The sequence below is a fragment of the Ovis aries genome, chromosome 13 (assembly GCF_016772045.2).
Source record: "Ovis aries strain OAR_USU_Benz2616 breed Rambouillet chromosome 13, ARS-UI_Ramb_v3.0, whole genome shotgun sequence".
Lineage (NCBI taxonomy): Eukaryota > Metazoa > Chordata > Mammalia > Artiodactyla > Bovidae > Ovis > Ovis aries.
Window position 1 is genome coordinate 66,252,055 of NC_056066.1, and position 17,082 is coordinate 66,269,136.

General features: G+C 49.4%; 1 long non-coding RNA gene across 2 annotated transcripts; it reads right to left on the bottom strand.

Moving 5' to 3' along the window:
- Positions 1 to 560: 560 nt before the first annotated feature.
- On the bottom strand, positions 561 to 9,323 carry LOC121816260 (uncharacterized). Of its 2 annotated transcripts, none has more exons than XR_009596105.1 (3): positions 8,915 to 9,323; positions 5,025 to 6,221; positions 561 to 1,942 (listed from the first exon to the last, which is right to left on the bottom strand). It is a non-coding gene; the product is annotated as an uncharacterized LOC121816260 (long non-coding RNA). The 2 variants fall into 2 exon arrangements; XR_006055774.2 differs by having other exon boundaries at positions 5,025 to 5,368; positions 8,915 to 9,317.
- Positions 9,324 to 17,082: the final 7,759 nt, after the last annotated feature.

Consider the following 17,082-nt stretch of genomic DNA (forward strand, 5'->3'; position numbering starts at 1 on the left):
AGCAACTAAAGCCTGTGAGCCACAACCACTGACCTGCACTCCAGGGCCCGTGAGCTGCAACCACTGAAGCCCATGCACCTTGAACCTGTGCTCCATAAGAGAAGCCACAGCAATGAGAAGCCCGTGCACCGCAATGAAGACTAGCCCCTGATCACCGTAACTAGAGAAAGCCCGTGTGTGGCAAGGAAGACCTAGTGCAGCCAAAAATAAATAAAAGAAATCCATACCTGATGTTTAGAGACCACCGAATATGGACCCTGTAACAACCTTGTGGGGTTATTGTAAAAATACACATACTGTGTGTAAATACATGTACCGTGTACTGCTGGAGCAGAGTAGGCAGTTCATAAATGGCAGCAGTGAGCATGATTACTCAGTCAAGGACAAGTTTATCATTAAAACATTCTGGGAACTTCCCTGGTGGTCCAGTGGTTGACTCCCTGCTTCCTGTCCAAAAAAATCATTGACACTACCAACAACCAACAAAAAGGAAAAGTATCAAAAATCTTCTGCACTACAAAAGAGACAACAAAAGGAGGAGGCAACTGCGAAACTGTCTAAAAAGGTTTTCTTTTTTTTTTTTTTACCATTAAAAAAATTTTATTGGAGTATAGTTGATTTACAATGTGTTAGTTTCAAGTATACAGTAAACTGAATCAGTTATACATACAAACACTTTGTGATCCTCTTCTCTTATAGACTATTACTGAGGACTGAGTTTCCTGTGCTATACAGGTCTTTATTAGTTATCTATTTTATACTTAGCGGTATGTATGTATCAGTTTCAACCTTCCAATTTATCCCTCCCCAAATCTTTACCACTTTTAGGCATACAGTTCAGTGGTAATAACTGTTCATAACATCGAGCAATTACCACCACCATCCATCCCCATGAACCCTTTCACCTTGTAAAAGTGAAATACCCATTAAATACTTCTTCACGTCCTCATTCCCAGCTCCTGACAACCACCAGAATTATTCTTCTTCTAGAAATATATCCAAACTATGTTTTCACCAATTCATCAAAAAGAACACTGGATGATTGTGTTAATAGTATAATTAAAACCTCAAAGATTAAAAATATTATGGTACTCCACCTAGAAATCCTCAACATTGGTGTCAATATATGACAAACCTAATTCTAGTTTTTTGTAATGTAGCTGGAAAGAGGTGCAGCTAGATGTCAACTGATGCTCATTCACTTTCACATCCCTAAACCTTTCTGTACCCTCTTGTTTTTACTCAGACCCACCTATTTTTATTTGCTTTAAAACATTTTATTGCAATCTTTCTAATAAAGGTCACCTAATTGATTTTGGTCCCCAAATTTCTAAGCAGCCCACCCCCTCTCCACTGGAGTTTGACAGCTGCTCACACAGGTTCATGCAGGAAACATGTGAAGTTCCAAGGATCTGACCAACACCAGGTAGGACATCCTCTGCATCAGCAAAATCCTAAAACACAGTACCCAGGTAGAAGGCATGCTTGTTGCTCTCCACTTCTTGCCACAGCCTGTTGCTGAAGTGGCAGGAACCATCACCTGGACATCCCAGCCACCCCAAAGGTGCTTCTCCAAGAGAATTCTAAACCTTAGGCCTTCAGTCACCAGGTTAGCCTGGAATCTCTGTGAAGGGGTACTGCCCTGTCTGGGCTTCCAAAGCTTTCAAGCCTTCTTTTAAGAATAACACACCGGTGGACGTTTTAACTCCCTCGTGGTGCCTCGGACCCTCCTTCGAGAATCAGGAGCCTGCAAGCCGGCAGCTGTGCAAAGACGGCGCAGGCTGCAGCCTCCCCCTGGTTTGGGTAAGGTTCCACAGGAGACGACTGGCGAACCGCCGGAGGACCATCTTCACTCTGCGCGTGTTCGCCGCACAAAGAGCTAAAAAGGTTTTCATGTCCTCTGTCTGATAATGAATCAATATCCAAAATATGTAAGGAAAGCCTATAACTCAGTAACAAAACACAAGTAATCCAATTAGAAAATAAGCAGAAGATCTGAATAGACATTTTTCCACACACACACACACACACTATATATATATATACATATATATATATATATATATATATATATATACAAATGGCCAACAGGTACATGAAAGGATGCTCAACATGGCTAATCATTAAAGTGAAGTGAAGTCGCTCAGTCGTGTCCGACTCTTTGCGACCCCGTGGACTGAAGCCTACCAGGCTCCTCTGTCCATGGGATTTTCCAGGCAATAGAACTGGAGTGGACTGCCGAAATGCAAATTAAAATCACTATGAGATATTTCTTACATCTTTTAGTCTGCCTATTATCAAAAATAGATAAATAGGGTTGGCTAGGATGTGGAGAAAAGTGAACCCTTGTGCACTATTGATGGGATCATAAATTGGTACAGTCACTGTGTGAAATAGTATGAGCTTCCTTAAATTAAAAATAGTACTTGTTTAGCAGCTAAGTTGTCTCTGACTCTTTGTGACCCCATGGACTGTAGCCCGCCAAGCTCCTCTGTCCCTAGGATTTCCCAGGCAAGAATACTGGAGTGGGTTGCCATTTCCTTCTCCAAGGGATCTTCATGACTCAGGGATTGAATCTGCATTGAAGGCAGATTCTTTACCACAAGCTACCTGGGAAACCTCAAAATAATACTACAATTAAAAAAAAAAAAAGACTCTGCACTTGAACTGTAGGGGGCAGGGATTTAATCCCTGGTCGAGAAACTAAAAATCACGCATGCTACATGGTCCAGCAAAAAAAAAAAAATTTATTTGACGTCAAGTCAGCCATGATCTTGTCCCCCAATTCATTCAAGAAAAGCAAGTCCTTAGCTCCCCAGTCCTGGGAAACCCAAGTCAGCGGAGGGGTTCCAGGGCTGAGCTTATGTTTGATTTTGTATTTGTAGAGCTGTTTACATTTTCAGTAGATTTGGTCATCAGTGTTCCCCTTCTTATTTGTTCATCAGTCCTTCTAATCATAGAGGGTGAAAGCTACATGGCAGCAAAGGGGAGAGGAACTACCTTGGAAAATCTTCTAAGTAAGCACATGACAGGAATTCACTAGTCATGGGGAAATGCAAATTAAAACCATGATGTGATACCAGAATGACCAAAATCCATAAGACTGACCACACCAAATGTTGGCGAGGGTTTGAAGTGACTAGAATGCTCATACATCACTGATGGAAATGTGAAACGGTACAACCCCTTTAGAAGGTCATTTGGGAGTTTCTTTCAAAGGTGCAACATACATCTACCCGATGATCCAACATTCCACTCCCAGGTATCTACCCAAGAGAAATGAAAATATCTGTCCATGAAAGTCTTCTACTAAATTCTAATGAGAAGATTTATAGCAGCTTTCCTCATCATAGGCAAAAACGGGGACTAGCCCAGAGGCTCATCACCAGTACGGTGGAAAAGCTGTACAGCATTTATGTGATAAAATACTACACGCCATAAAGGAAGCATCCTACTCACTCACACAGTAATAGGAATGACCCTCAAAACTGTCACGCTGAAGAAGCTAAAAATTCCCACAAACACACAGATACAATATATACTGCCTAGTTCTATTTGTATGGGATTGTAAATCAGGTGAAACTAACCTGTGGTAATAGAAATCAGATCTGGTTTTTTTCCCCCACTGGGAGAAGGGCTACCTAGGAAGGGGCACGAGAAAACTTTCTGCAGTGATTGAAATGTTCTGTATCTTGCTATGCAATCATCAAAGTTAAATGCTGAAGATCTGAGCATTTCACTATGTGTAAACCACACCTTCATAAAAAAAGAGAAAATTCATATGGGCCAAACACTAAGCTATGCGGTTTGTATACATCATGTTATTTAACCTGGCAGCAAATCCCATGGGTAGATGTTATTGTCTCTGCTTTACAGATGAGACAATTGAGGCTCAGAAAAGTTAAGCAACTTTCCTCAGGACATGCAGCTAGAAAAATGAGATTAGAATCCAGGTAGTGTGATTTCAAAGCCCATGACTCAGGGGTCCTCTCTTTTCACTCTACCCATTCTCTTCCCTATGATTTTATGGCTGGGGAAACTTGAGTCCCTGTGAGGAGACTTAGCTTCTTGGCATCAGAGTCAAATTAGAAGCCATATCTCTGGAAATTTCTTACTGTTATCACACAACCTCACTTGGGCAAAGAGGTCAAGTTCACTCCCACTTCTGCCCAGTCGTGGCATGGGAGTGAGAAATACAATTAAAAAAAAATTTTTTTTAAGCCAGTTCAGTATTGTTGCCTGGAAAATCTCAAGAACAGAGGAGCCTAGCAGGCTACAGTCCATGAGATCGCAAGAGCCGGACACGACTTAGTGACTAAACCACCGCCATTGTTGTAATCTGTTGGTCGGTACTTATTAAGCGTTTCTGCGATGTGAGCTTTTAATTCTGACAGTTTGGAGTTACTTTTAATCCTTAAAGTCTGTATTTCTAGAGACAAAGGTCTTTTAAATGTTTGCTTTTTATTACAATTTTAAAACACTTTCATGTCAATTTTTATTAGGAATACCATTTCTTTGAAGTATTTGGATTTGAATCATGAGAATATGCATTCTTAATAAAGATCATTTATAACCCCCCAATTTTTTTTTATTGAGGTAAAAGTCACATAACACATACTGTTTTAACCATATTTAAGTGTATAGTTCAGTGGCACTAAGTACATTTACACTGTACGACTCTTATCGCCATCTATTTCCAGGATTTTTCACCTTCCTAAACTGAAACTCTGTCCCCATTAACCACTAACTTCCCATCTTCCCTCCCACCCCCTACCCTGACCCCTGGCATTTACCAACGTACAAAAAGTACCATTTTTTAAAGAGTTGAATATAACAGTTGTATTATGAGAGACACAAACTCAGGGCCTAGATATCCAGTGACTTCGAAATAAGAGATGGGTTTATCCATCTGTCCCTGCACTGCTGGAGCAGTTCCGGTGGTTTTCTGTGAATGGTGGAAGCTCACCATTCAAGTTCGCTGCAATTAAACCATGCTTCCCCCTAGATCTCCCAACCAGACTCACCTGTTACCTCCCTCTGTGTCTTCTTGAGTTACAAGCTGTCCAAACCATCCAGCAAGCTCTCCTTTGCTTAATTTAAGTGGAGCAAGCAAGATAAGTTGCTGATCTTCCTTTTGACCATCAGAGTTCTGGAATGGATTAGTGCCAAGAACAACAAAAGCAGCCAACCTAATTTGGTTTTAACTCACATCCAATCAGTCAGGCTTCACAGTGGCTGTTGTCAGGTTCAGTCCACCATGCTGTTTAAAGAGCAGCGTTGTCCTTGGCGTTCACTGAGGATGCCACCTTGCATTTTGGGACAGTTTGGCTCAAACCATGATAGTTTCCTTTCCTCAAAGCCTGAATCTCTGGGAGGAAAAAAAAAAAAGTAAATATATATATATATATATCTCCCAATTCTGTCTCTGTCCGCTAAAGAGAAACTTAATCTTAACATTTCTTTGTCTCCTGTTTAACAGTTGCAGAATGTATTTCATGGTCTGTCTTTTCTCTGGAACTGGCAAATGGTGTTGTGATGAATCACCCTGCTCCTTGGGAATGTTTTGCTCCAAGAGCTCAAGGGGGTACGACAAGATGATAAACAGCCTCTGGAATGATCCCTCCTCCCCTGCCTGGCGCCTGGCGTCTGTGGGTTCACAGAACTGGACCGTGGCTGAGCTTCCAGAGGCTGCTGCATGTAGCCCAGTTTTGCAGATGAGGAAACCTAGGCTTTAGCATTTCTGGGAGGAGAGCCATGGAACAGGGTCAGGACCATCTGAGCGTGATTCACGTGATGCTCATGGACCGTGCCTTTGTCGCTCTGAGCTTCAGCTTCCTCCCCTGGAGCATGAGCACGAGAAGCCCGATGTCCCTTTCATTTTCCATCTTTCAGGGCCTCTGTGCCTCTGCACGTCCACTTGGTAGGGACGCTAAACCCAAAATGTGGTACTCTGCCTGGGAGCCAGAGAAGGATCAAAGTCTGTGGCCCTTCACAAGGCACCGCTGGCTTCGGTTCAGATGAGATCCGTTCAACAAACACACCCACACCTCAGCTCTGTGCAGACCCTGAGCTGGGCACTGCTGTGGATCAGATGTGGCCTCTGCCTTCAATCTGTGGAGCCAAGTGGACATGCAGACAATTGGATAGACAATCAGATAGGCAAGTCTGGTGATGTGATACCTGAGGGGCTCTGGGAACGCAAGGGACGTCCTTCATCCAGCCTGGAAGAGAATCAGGGAAAGCTTCTAGGAGGAGGTGACAATGCCAGAGGATTAGCATCTGGTGGCACTGATGAAGGAGGGGTTGACCAATGGAATGAGGTGTTGGGCAAGACCCTTCCCTACCCTGGGCCTAAAACTCCCCAGAGCATACTTCCAGGGGGATGGCTAACTCAGCTGAGAGCTGTGGTCACTCTGGACTTTCTGAAGTGGGGAAAGTGTTTGCTAGATTCTTTCTCTTTCTGTTTTTTCAATTAAATTTTTTGGAATATAGTTGCTTTAGAATGTGTTAGTTTTTACTGTACAGCAAAGTGTATCAGTCATGCATATACATATATCCCCTCACTTTTGGAGGTCCTTCCCATTCAGGTCACCACAGTATACTAAGTAGAGTTTCCTGTGCTATAGAATAGGTTCTCACGTAGCCTACCAGGCTCCTCCCTCCATGGGATTCTTCAGGCAAGAGTACTGGAGTGGGTTGTCATTTTGTTCTCCAGGGGATCTTCCCAACCCAGGGATTGAACCCAGGTCTCCCGCATTCCAGGCAGATGCTTTAACCTCTGAGCCACCAGGGAAGCCCAGGTTCTCATCAGTCATCTGTTTTATACATAGTATCAATAGTATGCATGTGTCAATCCCAATGAGTCCTCCCCATCGCCCCACTTCCTCTTGATGTTAAGTTTCTGAACGTGGAGGGCGCCTAGTCCAGCAACCAGGCAAGGCTGCTTGTTCTGGCATTTGAGCACCCTGGTCCCCTACGGGCCCACAGTCCCCAGGGAGCACCAGGGCGCCCCACAGACCTCTCCTGCTCTCCCCAGCTAGACTTGGATGTTGGAAAATGTGAGGCCACTTTCTCTATCCTCCTCTCCCCTTCCCGTTCCTTCCGGACCTCTTGTGATCCAGCTCCCAGCCCCTACTCCTCTGTACCCACGCTGTGTCTCCATCCCCTGGACACTGTCATCCCAACCTTCCTTCAGGTGACCCCTGGCAACATCAGGATGACCCAGAAGAACCATCTTCTGGGAAGCCCAGGATTCCCTTCAGAGGCACCCCCCGCCCATGGTCTTTTAGACATGAGGGCTTCTTGAGACTGCCTGGCTTTCTTCTCATCCTATACGCTACAGCCTACTCCAAGCCTCAGTTTCCTCATCAAGGAAATGGGCATAATAACGGTACCTATTCCTAGGAGTTGATGAAGGGATTAAATTGCCTGATGCAGAATGTGTGCAATGAGTGTTGGCTGAAGTATTCATTTTTTCCACATCACCATGGATACTTAAAAGGTTTTTCCAACATAATTTGGCCAACGCTGAACTTGTGACTTTTTGCCCTCAGCTGGCTCCTACCCAGGCTTCCCCATCTCAGCTAATGGCAACTCCATCCACTCAAATCAAAAGCCTGGGGATTCATCTCGATTCTGCCCTTTCTGTGCTCCCACGCTCCCGATGCAAGCAAGGACTGTGGGTGCTTCCTCCACATGCAATTGAATCATGCTCTCCACCTCCCCTGCCCCCCTGCCATCTCCCCTGCCCCCCTGCCATCTCCGCCCCTGGGCTGAGCCACCTCCACCACCCCCCCAGAGGGCATCCCAGCCTCCTCGCCCGCCTCTCTGCTCCTACCTGCCCCCCTGTAATCCCCCTCTGAGCAGCTGCCAGGGGGATATTTCAAAAACATACATTGAATCGTGTCACTCCCTCTTGCTTAACATCTATAGGCTTTCCAGCGCATTTAAATAAAGTTCAAGGCTCTCGCTACAGCCCAGGAAACTCCAGGCCCTTTTCCAGGCTCCAGCTTCACATTTCTGCCTGCCCCCCCGCTACACTAACTGCTCCACCCAGACCAACTCAAGCCCATTCTCACCTCAAGGCCTTTGCCTGAACGCTCTTCCTCCCAAATCCTTGTATGGCCAGTCTGTTTATCTTTCAAACTTCAAAGCTAAAATTCAACCCTGGTGGTGCAGAGGTTAAAGCATCTGCCTGCAATGTGGGAGACCTGGGTTCGATCCCTGGGTCAGGAAGATCCCCTGGAGAAGGAAATGGCACCCCACTCCAGTATTCTTGCCTGGAGAATCCCATGGATGGAGGAGCTTGGTGGGCTACAGTCCACGAGTCGCAAAGAGTCGGACACGACTGAGCGACTTCACTTCACTTCACTGAGAAGCTCTGCCAGACCTGCTGTCCTCAGCGCCCTCAACTCTTCCCCATCACGCTCTGGGCTTCCTCTCACCCTAGCAGGTAGCACGACCCGCCTTTCTATCGGTTTGTGCTCTGGGTTTTCTATCCATCACCCCTCACACCAACCGGTGAACTTCACACAGGCAGGGGCTGTGTGTATTTTATCAACCATTGTGTACCCACAAGATGATGAAGTAAATATTTAATCAACTCCCAAGTCCTTAACCAGATCTCTGCTCCTGGGCTCTGTGACCTTGGGGAAGTCTCTCACCCTGTCTGGGCCTTGGGTTTCCTGTGCCCAGCAGGTAACCGGACTCCTCCTCGTCCTGGCCCCAGGTGCAGCGGGGAGGGAGGCAGCCTGGCTGGCACCATCACCTGCTGCAGACAGTGCTCCACAGTGTTTACTGAGTGGCACTTAGTCAAACAGCCCTGCCCTCGAGGCCCTGAAAACACAGATGCCAGAACCTCCAGGAATGAGAAGCCGGAGGGGAGCTAGGCTCAAGGCCCCGGGAGCTCTCTTACCTGCTGGATGGTTGCGAGTCCTCAGTTGCTCAGTCGTGTCTGACTCTTTGTGACCCGGGGCTGTAGCCTGCCAGGCTCCTCTGTCCATGGAAGTCCCCAGGCAAGAGTACTGGAGTGGGTAGCCATGCCCTCCTCCAGGGAATCTTCCTGACTCAGAGATCGAACCCAGGTCTCTTGCATCGCAGGTGACTTCTTTACTGTCTGAGCCACCGGGGGTGATTAAATATGTCTAACTATTGGGAGGAAGATGCCGTAGAAGTTGAGGACAGACCACAGCGACAGGAGACAGCAAGAGACCTGGGGCTGCGGGGAGGTGCGTCCCCAGACCCCGTCACTGGGATGGGAGAGGCATCAGACAGGGAAGGCCGGGTTCCTCTCTGGCTCCTGCTGGGCTCCCCTACCCTCCCAAGCCCCTCCCTGAGCCAGCAGGAGTACGGGGAGAAGGTGAGGCCAGACTTGGAGTGTGACCTGAGTGGCTGGCCCAGTTCCTGGTGTGGAAGGCTGAGAGAATGTGTTAGCCTCAGGCAGGGGCCGAGACAGGCCTGGCAGTGTTTCTGTGGAGCTGGGAAATCCAGGCCTGAGATTCCTGTCCTGACAAGCCTGGGGCCTGTTCAGTGTCAAGCCCTGTGGGTAAGGGGGGGCAGTGCTGGGGTACAAGGATGACCCCGGCCCAAACTCTACCCGCTTGGAGCTCTTGGCCTGTGGTGGGGGGAATGGTCAACTGAACATTGCTTGTGAGACAGGCAGATGAGGTTTGTGAAACTTTGACCCAGCCTGGGGGACTCACCATGTGTGCGTATTTGTGGCTCAGTTGTATCTGACTCTTTGCATCCCCATGGCTATAGCCCACCAGGCTCCTCTGTCCATGGGATTCTCCAGGCATGAATACTGGAGTGAGTTGCCATGCCATTCTCCAGGAGATCTTCCAGACCCAGGGATCAAACTCTGGTCTCTAGCATTGCAGGCAGATTCTTTACCAACTGAACCACCAGGGAAGCCTAGCGGGGGGTCAGGGGAGGGGCCAAAGCATGAAGAGGATTAACCTGGGAGGAGAGGCGGGGAAAGGATCATCCCTTGTGGAACAGAGAGCAAAGGTGAGACAGTGCTGCTGGTTCAGTTCAGCCCTGGGGAGGATGCAGACAGGACTGGAGAGGCTGTCCGGCCCTGTGTGGCCTCCTTTATGGGCTGTGGCCTGAGGCCACAGGGGAGCCACTGAAGGACAGAGTTGTGTTCTGAAAATAGGAAAGTGAGGGCTGTTAGAGGAAGAGTGGGGGATGCAGAGACCAGAGGCCGGGAGATCATGAAGAGGCCGGGATGCTGTCTGGATGCTCCAAGCCCACCTGGGCTCCGGGGGTGGGGGAGTATCCAGGATGCCAGAGTGGGGGAGGGGAGCGTGTCCTGGGGAAGGATCTGGAGGATGATGGACAGACGGGTCCAAAGCTCTAAAGAGAGACCAAGACATGGGAGTGGGGCTGGGGTGAAGCTGGCTGGGTGCTCCCTTCTGGACTCTTCTCCCTCTGGCTCTCTGGAGGCAGGGAGCAGGCTTGGTCATGGAATGTGAGGGAGTTAACAGCCCGGGGGCTATCCTGAAGCCAAAGGGAGTCGGAAGTGAGGGACAAAATCCCCATAGGATGGACAGTTGTGGAGGCGTGTTGAGACTCATTTGAGGTCTCAGAGGAACTGGAGCGCCTGTGGCCTCCGGCAGTGACCTGGATCAGCCTCCTTTATTGGCTTGTCCTCTTCCGTGTCTCTTCCTGTCCCTTCCCTGCAGCTTCTGCGATCCCTTCCCAGAGGACTGCGGCCTCAGGCTCTGCTTTGGGAGAACTGGACCGAGACAGGGATGAGTGGGAGCCTGTAGACTGTGGGCTCCTCCTGGGCTACTGCGGGCTGTGCCCTCGGCCCCAGACCCAGGCCCCGGGCCAAGGAGCACCCCCTCCTCATTACCTGCCTCTGCCCCATCCTGCAAGGGCTTGTGGACATACACAGGGTGAGCCAAGGTCAAGGGAAAGGGAAATAGCAGGGCCCCAGAACATCATGGAAGAGAACCAAGCACTTCCCCTGGGAGCCTGGCTCTTCCTCATCAGGTGGGGCCAGGAGCAAAATGAGCCACAGGATCCCAGGTGGAGGCACTTGGGGGTGGAGGGTGGGGGTAGGTCACCCAGAGTGGGTAGGGAGAGGCCAGGTGCAGGGCCAGCTCACCCTCATGGACCTTGGCCCCAGGAACCCTGAGCTGTGGAGTCTACGACCAGGCCTGGCCCTGGGCGTCCAGACCAGTGAGGCAGCCAGTCAAGTCACAGATAATCTCTATCACTTTCTATTGCCCCCGTATCACAACCTCAACCAATCCTGAATATTCACTGGAAGGACTGATGTTGAAGCTGATGTGCCAATACTTTGGCCACCTGATGCAAGAGCCAACTCATCAGAAAAGACCCGGATGCTGGGAAAGATTGAAGGCAGGAGGAGAAGGGGACGACCGAGGATGAGATGGTTGGATGGCATCACTGACTCAATGGATATGAGTTTGAACAAGCTCTGGGAGATGGGGAGGGACAGGGAAGCCTTGTGTGCTACAGTTCGTGGGGTTGCAGAGCCTGACACGAATGAGCAACTGAACAACAACAAAAATCATGACCTCATTTTAGAAAATTTAAAACATAAAGATAAGCACAGAAGAAAAAATCATTAAGCTCATCTGTGAGTTGCCCCCTCACACCCTACCCCCGGGACAACTGCTCGAAACATGGTAGTGTTTATTCCTTTTATTTTCCCTACTCCCACATTTTTTTAAAAACAGAAATGGGATTATATTGTTAATACTATAACATTTAAATGTACTAGTAGAGTATGAACTCTTTCCAGGGCAAAATACATAGATGTACACTGCTAATTTTAAGACTGTTACAGCTGTCCACTTTTGTAATGGAACTGTAAACTGGCTACACCAGAAATAATAATAACAACAACAGTAATAATATCCATTTACTGAGCATCTAGTATGTGTCATAGCCCCATAAAGAAGGCTAAGTGCCAAAGAACTGATGCTTTTCAACTGTGGTGCTGGAGAAGACTCTTCAGAGTCCCTTGGAGAGCCAGGAGATCAAACCACTCAATCCTAAAGGAAATTAGGCCTGAATATTCAATACGTACTGATGTTAAAGCTGAAATCTCCAATACTTTGGCTACCTGATATGAAGAGCCTACTCATTAGAAAAGACCCCGATGCTGGGAAAGGTTGTGGGCAGGAGGAGAGGAGGGTGACAGAGGACGAGGTTGTTGGATGGCATCGTCGACTCAATCGACATGAGTTTGAGCAAGTTCCAGGAGATACTGAAGGACAGGGGAGCCTGGTGTGCTGCGGTCCCTGGGGTGACAAAGAGTTGGACACGGCTGAGTGACTGAATAAGAAGCAGCAGCATGTGTCATGCTAATCACTAAAAACCAAAGGAAATGTGTACAGTTACCCCTAGTTTACAAATGATACCAGTGAGGATGACAGGGTCAGGTGCCTTGCCCAAGGCCACAGAACTATCCAGGCAGGATTCAAAGTCCTGTCTTCATAGTTGCTCTTAATCATGATATCTGGCCACCTCGTAGGCTCCTTTCCCAGGCCCCCATAAATTCTGATAAACTGAAGCTCTGAGTCTGCCTTTTGCCCGTTCCACTCAGAGGGAAGCTTTGTATTGGGGTCGACAGAATGGGGGTTGGTGGGGCAACCCTTCCCATCTCCCCTGCCTGTTCCCTTAATTAAGGCTCCCTAGACGTGGCATTGAACATTTCCCCTCAGCAGCTATGGAAACAATGCTGGCCAGAGAGAAGAAGGGACTTGCCCAAGATCACATGATGCAGAGGCTGTACCAGACTTCCGATTCCCCACCCCAGGTGTGGACAGAACCTGCAGGATGCATGGGACATAGAGCCTAGAGGCCCCCACTGCAAAGACAGGGTTCGTGCCAGTCTTGCTCGCTGCTGATCTGCCTGCCAGGCAGAAGGCATGAATGGGTAGAGAGGATACAGGGACCAGGAGGGGTCTACGCAGAAGCCCTCTGGGAGGAGCTTAGGATGGGCTGAGGAGGGCAACTGGGGTTTGGACCAGCGGAGGGGAGAGGGAGGGCAATCACGGGCAGATGAATGGAGGTAGGAAGGAGAAAGTATACTTTGGAGGGCAGGGGCGGGACACGAGACCAAGTGTCTGAGTCTTTGAGTGACCAGAGCAGACCCCAGGAGGCTCCGAGCCCAGACTTTGGGGCAGTCCCCCCAACCAGCAGAGCCCGGCCCCGGGGTAATTCCTGAACAAGAGCAGAAGGAGGAAGTTGTATAAGCGACGCTCAGCTGGTGAGTGGGAGGCAGGGCTGGGTTTCATTTCCAGACAGTCCTGGAGTTGTTCAGCTCTGGTGGCCGCCCCCACCCTCGCCCATCCCCACTGCCTCTGCCCTTGATTCAAGGCAGTGGTGAACCCGAAAGCCCAGGGGAGGTCAGGAAGGAGGCACCAAGACCAAGAAATGGGGAAGTCCCGTCCCGTGGGAATGCCCTCAGGGAGCTGCTCGATGCATTTCCTTCTCTGCCAGACCAGGTGGTGAACTCTGGTGGCTGGGGCTGCAGTTTCCACATCCTCTCTCCCTGGCAAACTTCTTCCCATCCTTCAAGACCCAATTGAAAGGTCCTTCACCTAGGAAGCCCTCAAGAAAGCCCCACCAAAGCGACTTGACAAATCGCTCCCTCTCTGAGCTTTCCAGCACTCAGACTGCACTTGAAAATAAGGAATCATTGTTTGTTGAGAAATTTCAGTGCCAAAAGTGCTGTATTAGATCCCCCAGAGCTCCAACACCTTATTGCCTCCTCTTAGCATCATTGAGCATCACAGAGAGAAGGTTCCATTACCAGCTCCTTTCCATGAAGCAGCATCATGAGGCTTAGCGAGATCACGTGGGTTGCAGATGGTGGGGCTGAATCTTCCGAACATGGAAGTTCATGGCTCTCTGGCTCTCCTGCTCAGGGTGTTTCAGTATCTGTTTCCCCTTCTGGTTTGAGAGCCCTCAATGGGCAGGGTCTGTATCCCTGCACACTTAGCCCAGGGAAGGTGCTGACCTACGGACAAAACTCTGAAACTCTCAAGGACCTAGGCTGGTGTCCTGTGTACAGTAGGTGTTTGATAAATACCTGTGCCATCCAGAACACTTGATCCTAGTTCAGGCTGTCATGAACTTGCACATGACCTTAGGAAAATCTCTTCCATTCCCCAGTCCTTGGTTTTCCAAGTTTTAAAAGGAAATGTTTAGTGGCAACTCTCTTGGCTTCCTGCCTATCCTAAAATTCTGTCCTTTGTTAAAGAACATAACGTAGCATATGGTGGCAGTGGTTTTAGTCACTAAATCATGTCCAACTCTTGGGACCCCATGGACTGAAGCCCACCAGGCTCCTCTGTCCATGGGATTTCCCAGGCAAGACTACTGGAATGGGTTGCTATCTCCTTCTCCAGGGGATTTCCCCACCCAGGGATCGAACCCTCATCTCCTGCATTGCAGGCAGATTTTTTACCGCTGAGCCACCAGGGAAGCCCAACATGGCATATATTCCCCAACTGGTTGCCCCTATAACTGCCATCTTCCATCAGGATGGTAGATTTGTTCCAATGAATGAGCCAGTCTCAGTGTACTATCGTTAACTAAGGTCCATAGTTCACTCAGAGTGCTAGGTTTTCCCCTAATGTCCTTTTTCTGTTCCAGAATCCCAACCAGGATGTCATATTACATTTAGTCATCGTGTCTCCTTCTGCTCCTCTTGGCTGTGAAAATTTCTTGGACTTTCCTTGTTTTCTATGACCTTGACAGTTTAGAGGAGAACTGGTCTGCTGTTTAGTAGAATGTCTTTGGACTGTGTCTGATGTCTTTCTCATGATGACATTGAGATTGGGGATTTGGGGGAGGAAGACCACAGAGGTGAAGTGCTATGTTCGTCATATCATATCAAGGGCACATATTATCATCGTGACCTATCTCTGTTGATGTAGATCTTGACCACCTGGATGAGGGAGTGTTTGTCAGGTCTCTCCAAGGTACTGTTACTGCCTCCTACCCCATGCTGTCCTCTCTCGGAGGAAGGAAGGCGCGGTGAGCACCCCCCATCTGATGAGCTGGGAGTTATGCACCCTTCCTTGAGTTACCATTTTTTTCTTCTTTAGTATCTACTTTTCAAAGTACTCCCACAGAACATTGCTACGTTCCATCTATCCAACAGACCTGGGAAATGTGGGAGATGGAGACATTCCAAGAGATGGAAGCGGAGGCTCAGGGTAGGAGGGGTCAGGGGTGGCGTCCAGCTCTGTGGGTCCCGCCTCTCCCTACTGGACGTGAAATACGTCCAAGGTCTGGGTGGGACAGAACCATAGAGCCTGAGTTTCAGACTCAGGAGGGCTTGAGATTAAGGTCCTGTCCTCCCTCCCCGGGGCACATCGCCTTGCCTCGCCTCAGTTTTCTCATCTGTAAAACAGGAATAACAATAGCTCCCACCCTGTAGTGCGGTGAAGAACAAGCACATTGCTATGCAGAGACCCCAGAACAGGGGGCTCTGGACACTGTCACTGTGGGCTGTTGCGATGCTGATTATTTTCACAAGCATTCTTTGAAGCCCTCCTGTTGCAGACTGACTCCTCTCAGCTCAGCAGGTTTCTCACCCCCTCTGATGTCTGGGGTCACAGCTCTGGCTGCAGATTTCCGCCCTGCCCTCTACCCTCCTGCCAGGCCAGGCAGATCAAGGGCCCTGGTTCCTTTTATCTTTTCTCACAAACATTCTGAGATTATGGCGGAAGGAGGCTTGGGGTGGAGGAGGGCAGGTTCTGCTAGCCAGTAACTCTCTGTGTGACCTTGGGAGAGTGTCTGTCCCTCTCTGGGCCTCAACTGATGGGAGTGATGTGATGAATAGCTGAGTTTCTTGGGGGGGGGGACAAGAGTCTCCCCTATTTTCACATGGGCAGCCTCTGTTCTGTCTCCAGACTCCAGGCTGAGAATAGAAATTGAAATCACACATTTCCACCTGTGAAGTGACCGTACAGACTCAGAAGGTGGGCCACAAGGATTCTAGGTGTGCCGGGTGGCATTCAGAGGTCAGTGCGGTCACTCATTGGTCTTCGCTTGGGCTCTATCTGCTCAGGTGCTCACTGTCTCCATCCCTCCCTGGAGGTGGGTAGATGCTGCAGGAGCCTGCAGTTGGCTGACCACCTCTCCAGAGCTCGGCCTCTGAGGACACGTATGCTCACTTGCTCCCAGCTCTCATGGGATTGGGGGCACTCCCTTGGCATCCTGGGTCTTAGGCCTTCGGGCCAGTTTGGCCTCACTCCCTGGAATATAGGTTTGTGCCCCCACCCACCTCCGCACACACACATACACCCTGTAAGCCAGGGGCTCCATCTCCCCTGGTCCTCAGCTGTAGTTGCCATCAGCCCAGAGCCCCACAGACTGCTCCTCCCACCCCTCCATCTGCTCCCTGCTCAGGGACAGCACCTCTGGGCCAACCCTCCATGGCTCCCCATTGCCTCCAGGACAGAAGCCAAGCCTGACATTCAAGCACCTTCATGGCTCCCCCAGCCTCCCTTCCCACCTCCCTTCCCCCAGCCCAGGTGCCCACTGCTCATTCCACTGTGCTCCTTTAGCTCTGCCTGCGCTTGCTTCCAAACAGGGTTTTCAGCCTCTGTGTCTTTGCTCACGCCTTCTCTGCCCATCTTTCATCTGCAACTACTTCCTTCGGCTTCTATAGTCTCCATAGACATCCTCCTTCCTTCACCTGGACTCCATCACACATGCAGAGTCAGAGCCCCTTCCCTCCACCCCCCAATGCTTGCCCATCACTGTGCCAACCACCACACCACCACTCTTCCCCGCTCCTCCAGACTGTGAACATCTCCAAGGCAGAGACCAGACTTGGCTTGTTCACTACTGAATCCCAGAGGTGAATGTGCAGAGCACAGATCCTAGCACACAGTAGACGCTCGGTAAATATTGACTGACCAGAGGAAGGAAGAGTAAGGCTTAGCCAGGGGCTGGAGGGGAGAGGGCATTCCAGGCAGACGGACCAGAGCAGGCGCTTCAGGGTGGAACAAGCTGCTGTGATAACAGGGAGGCAGGCTTCCCATAGTCAAAGTCATGCTTCCCATAGTCAAGGCTACGGTTTTT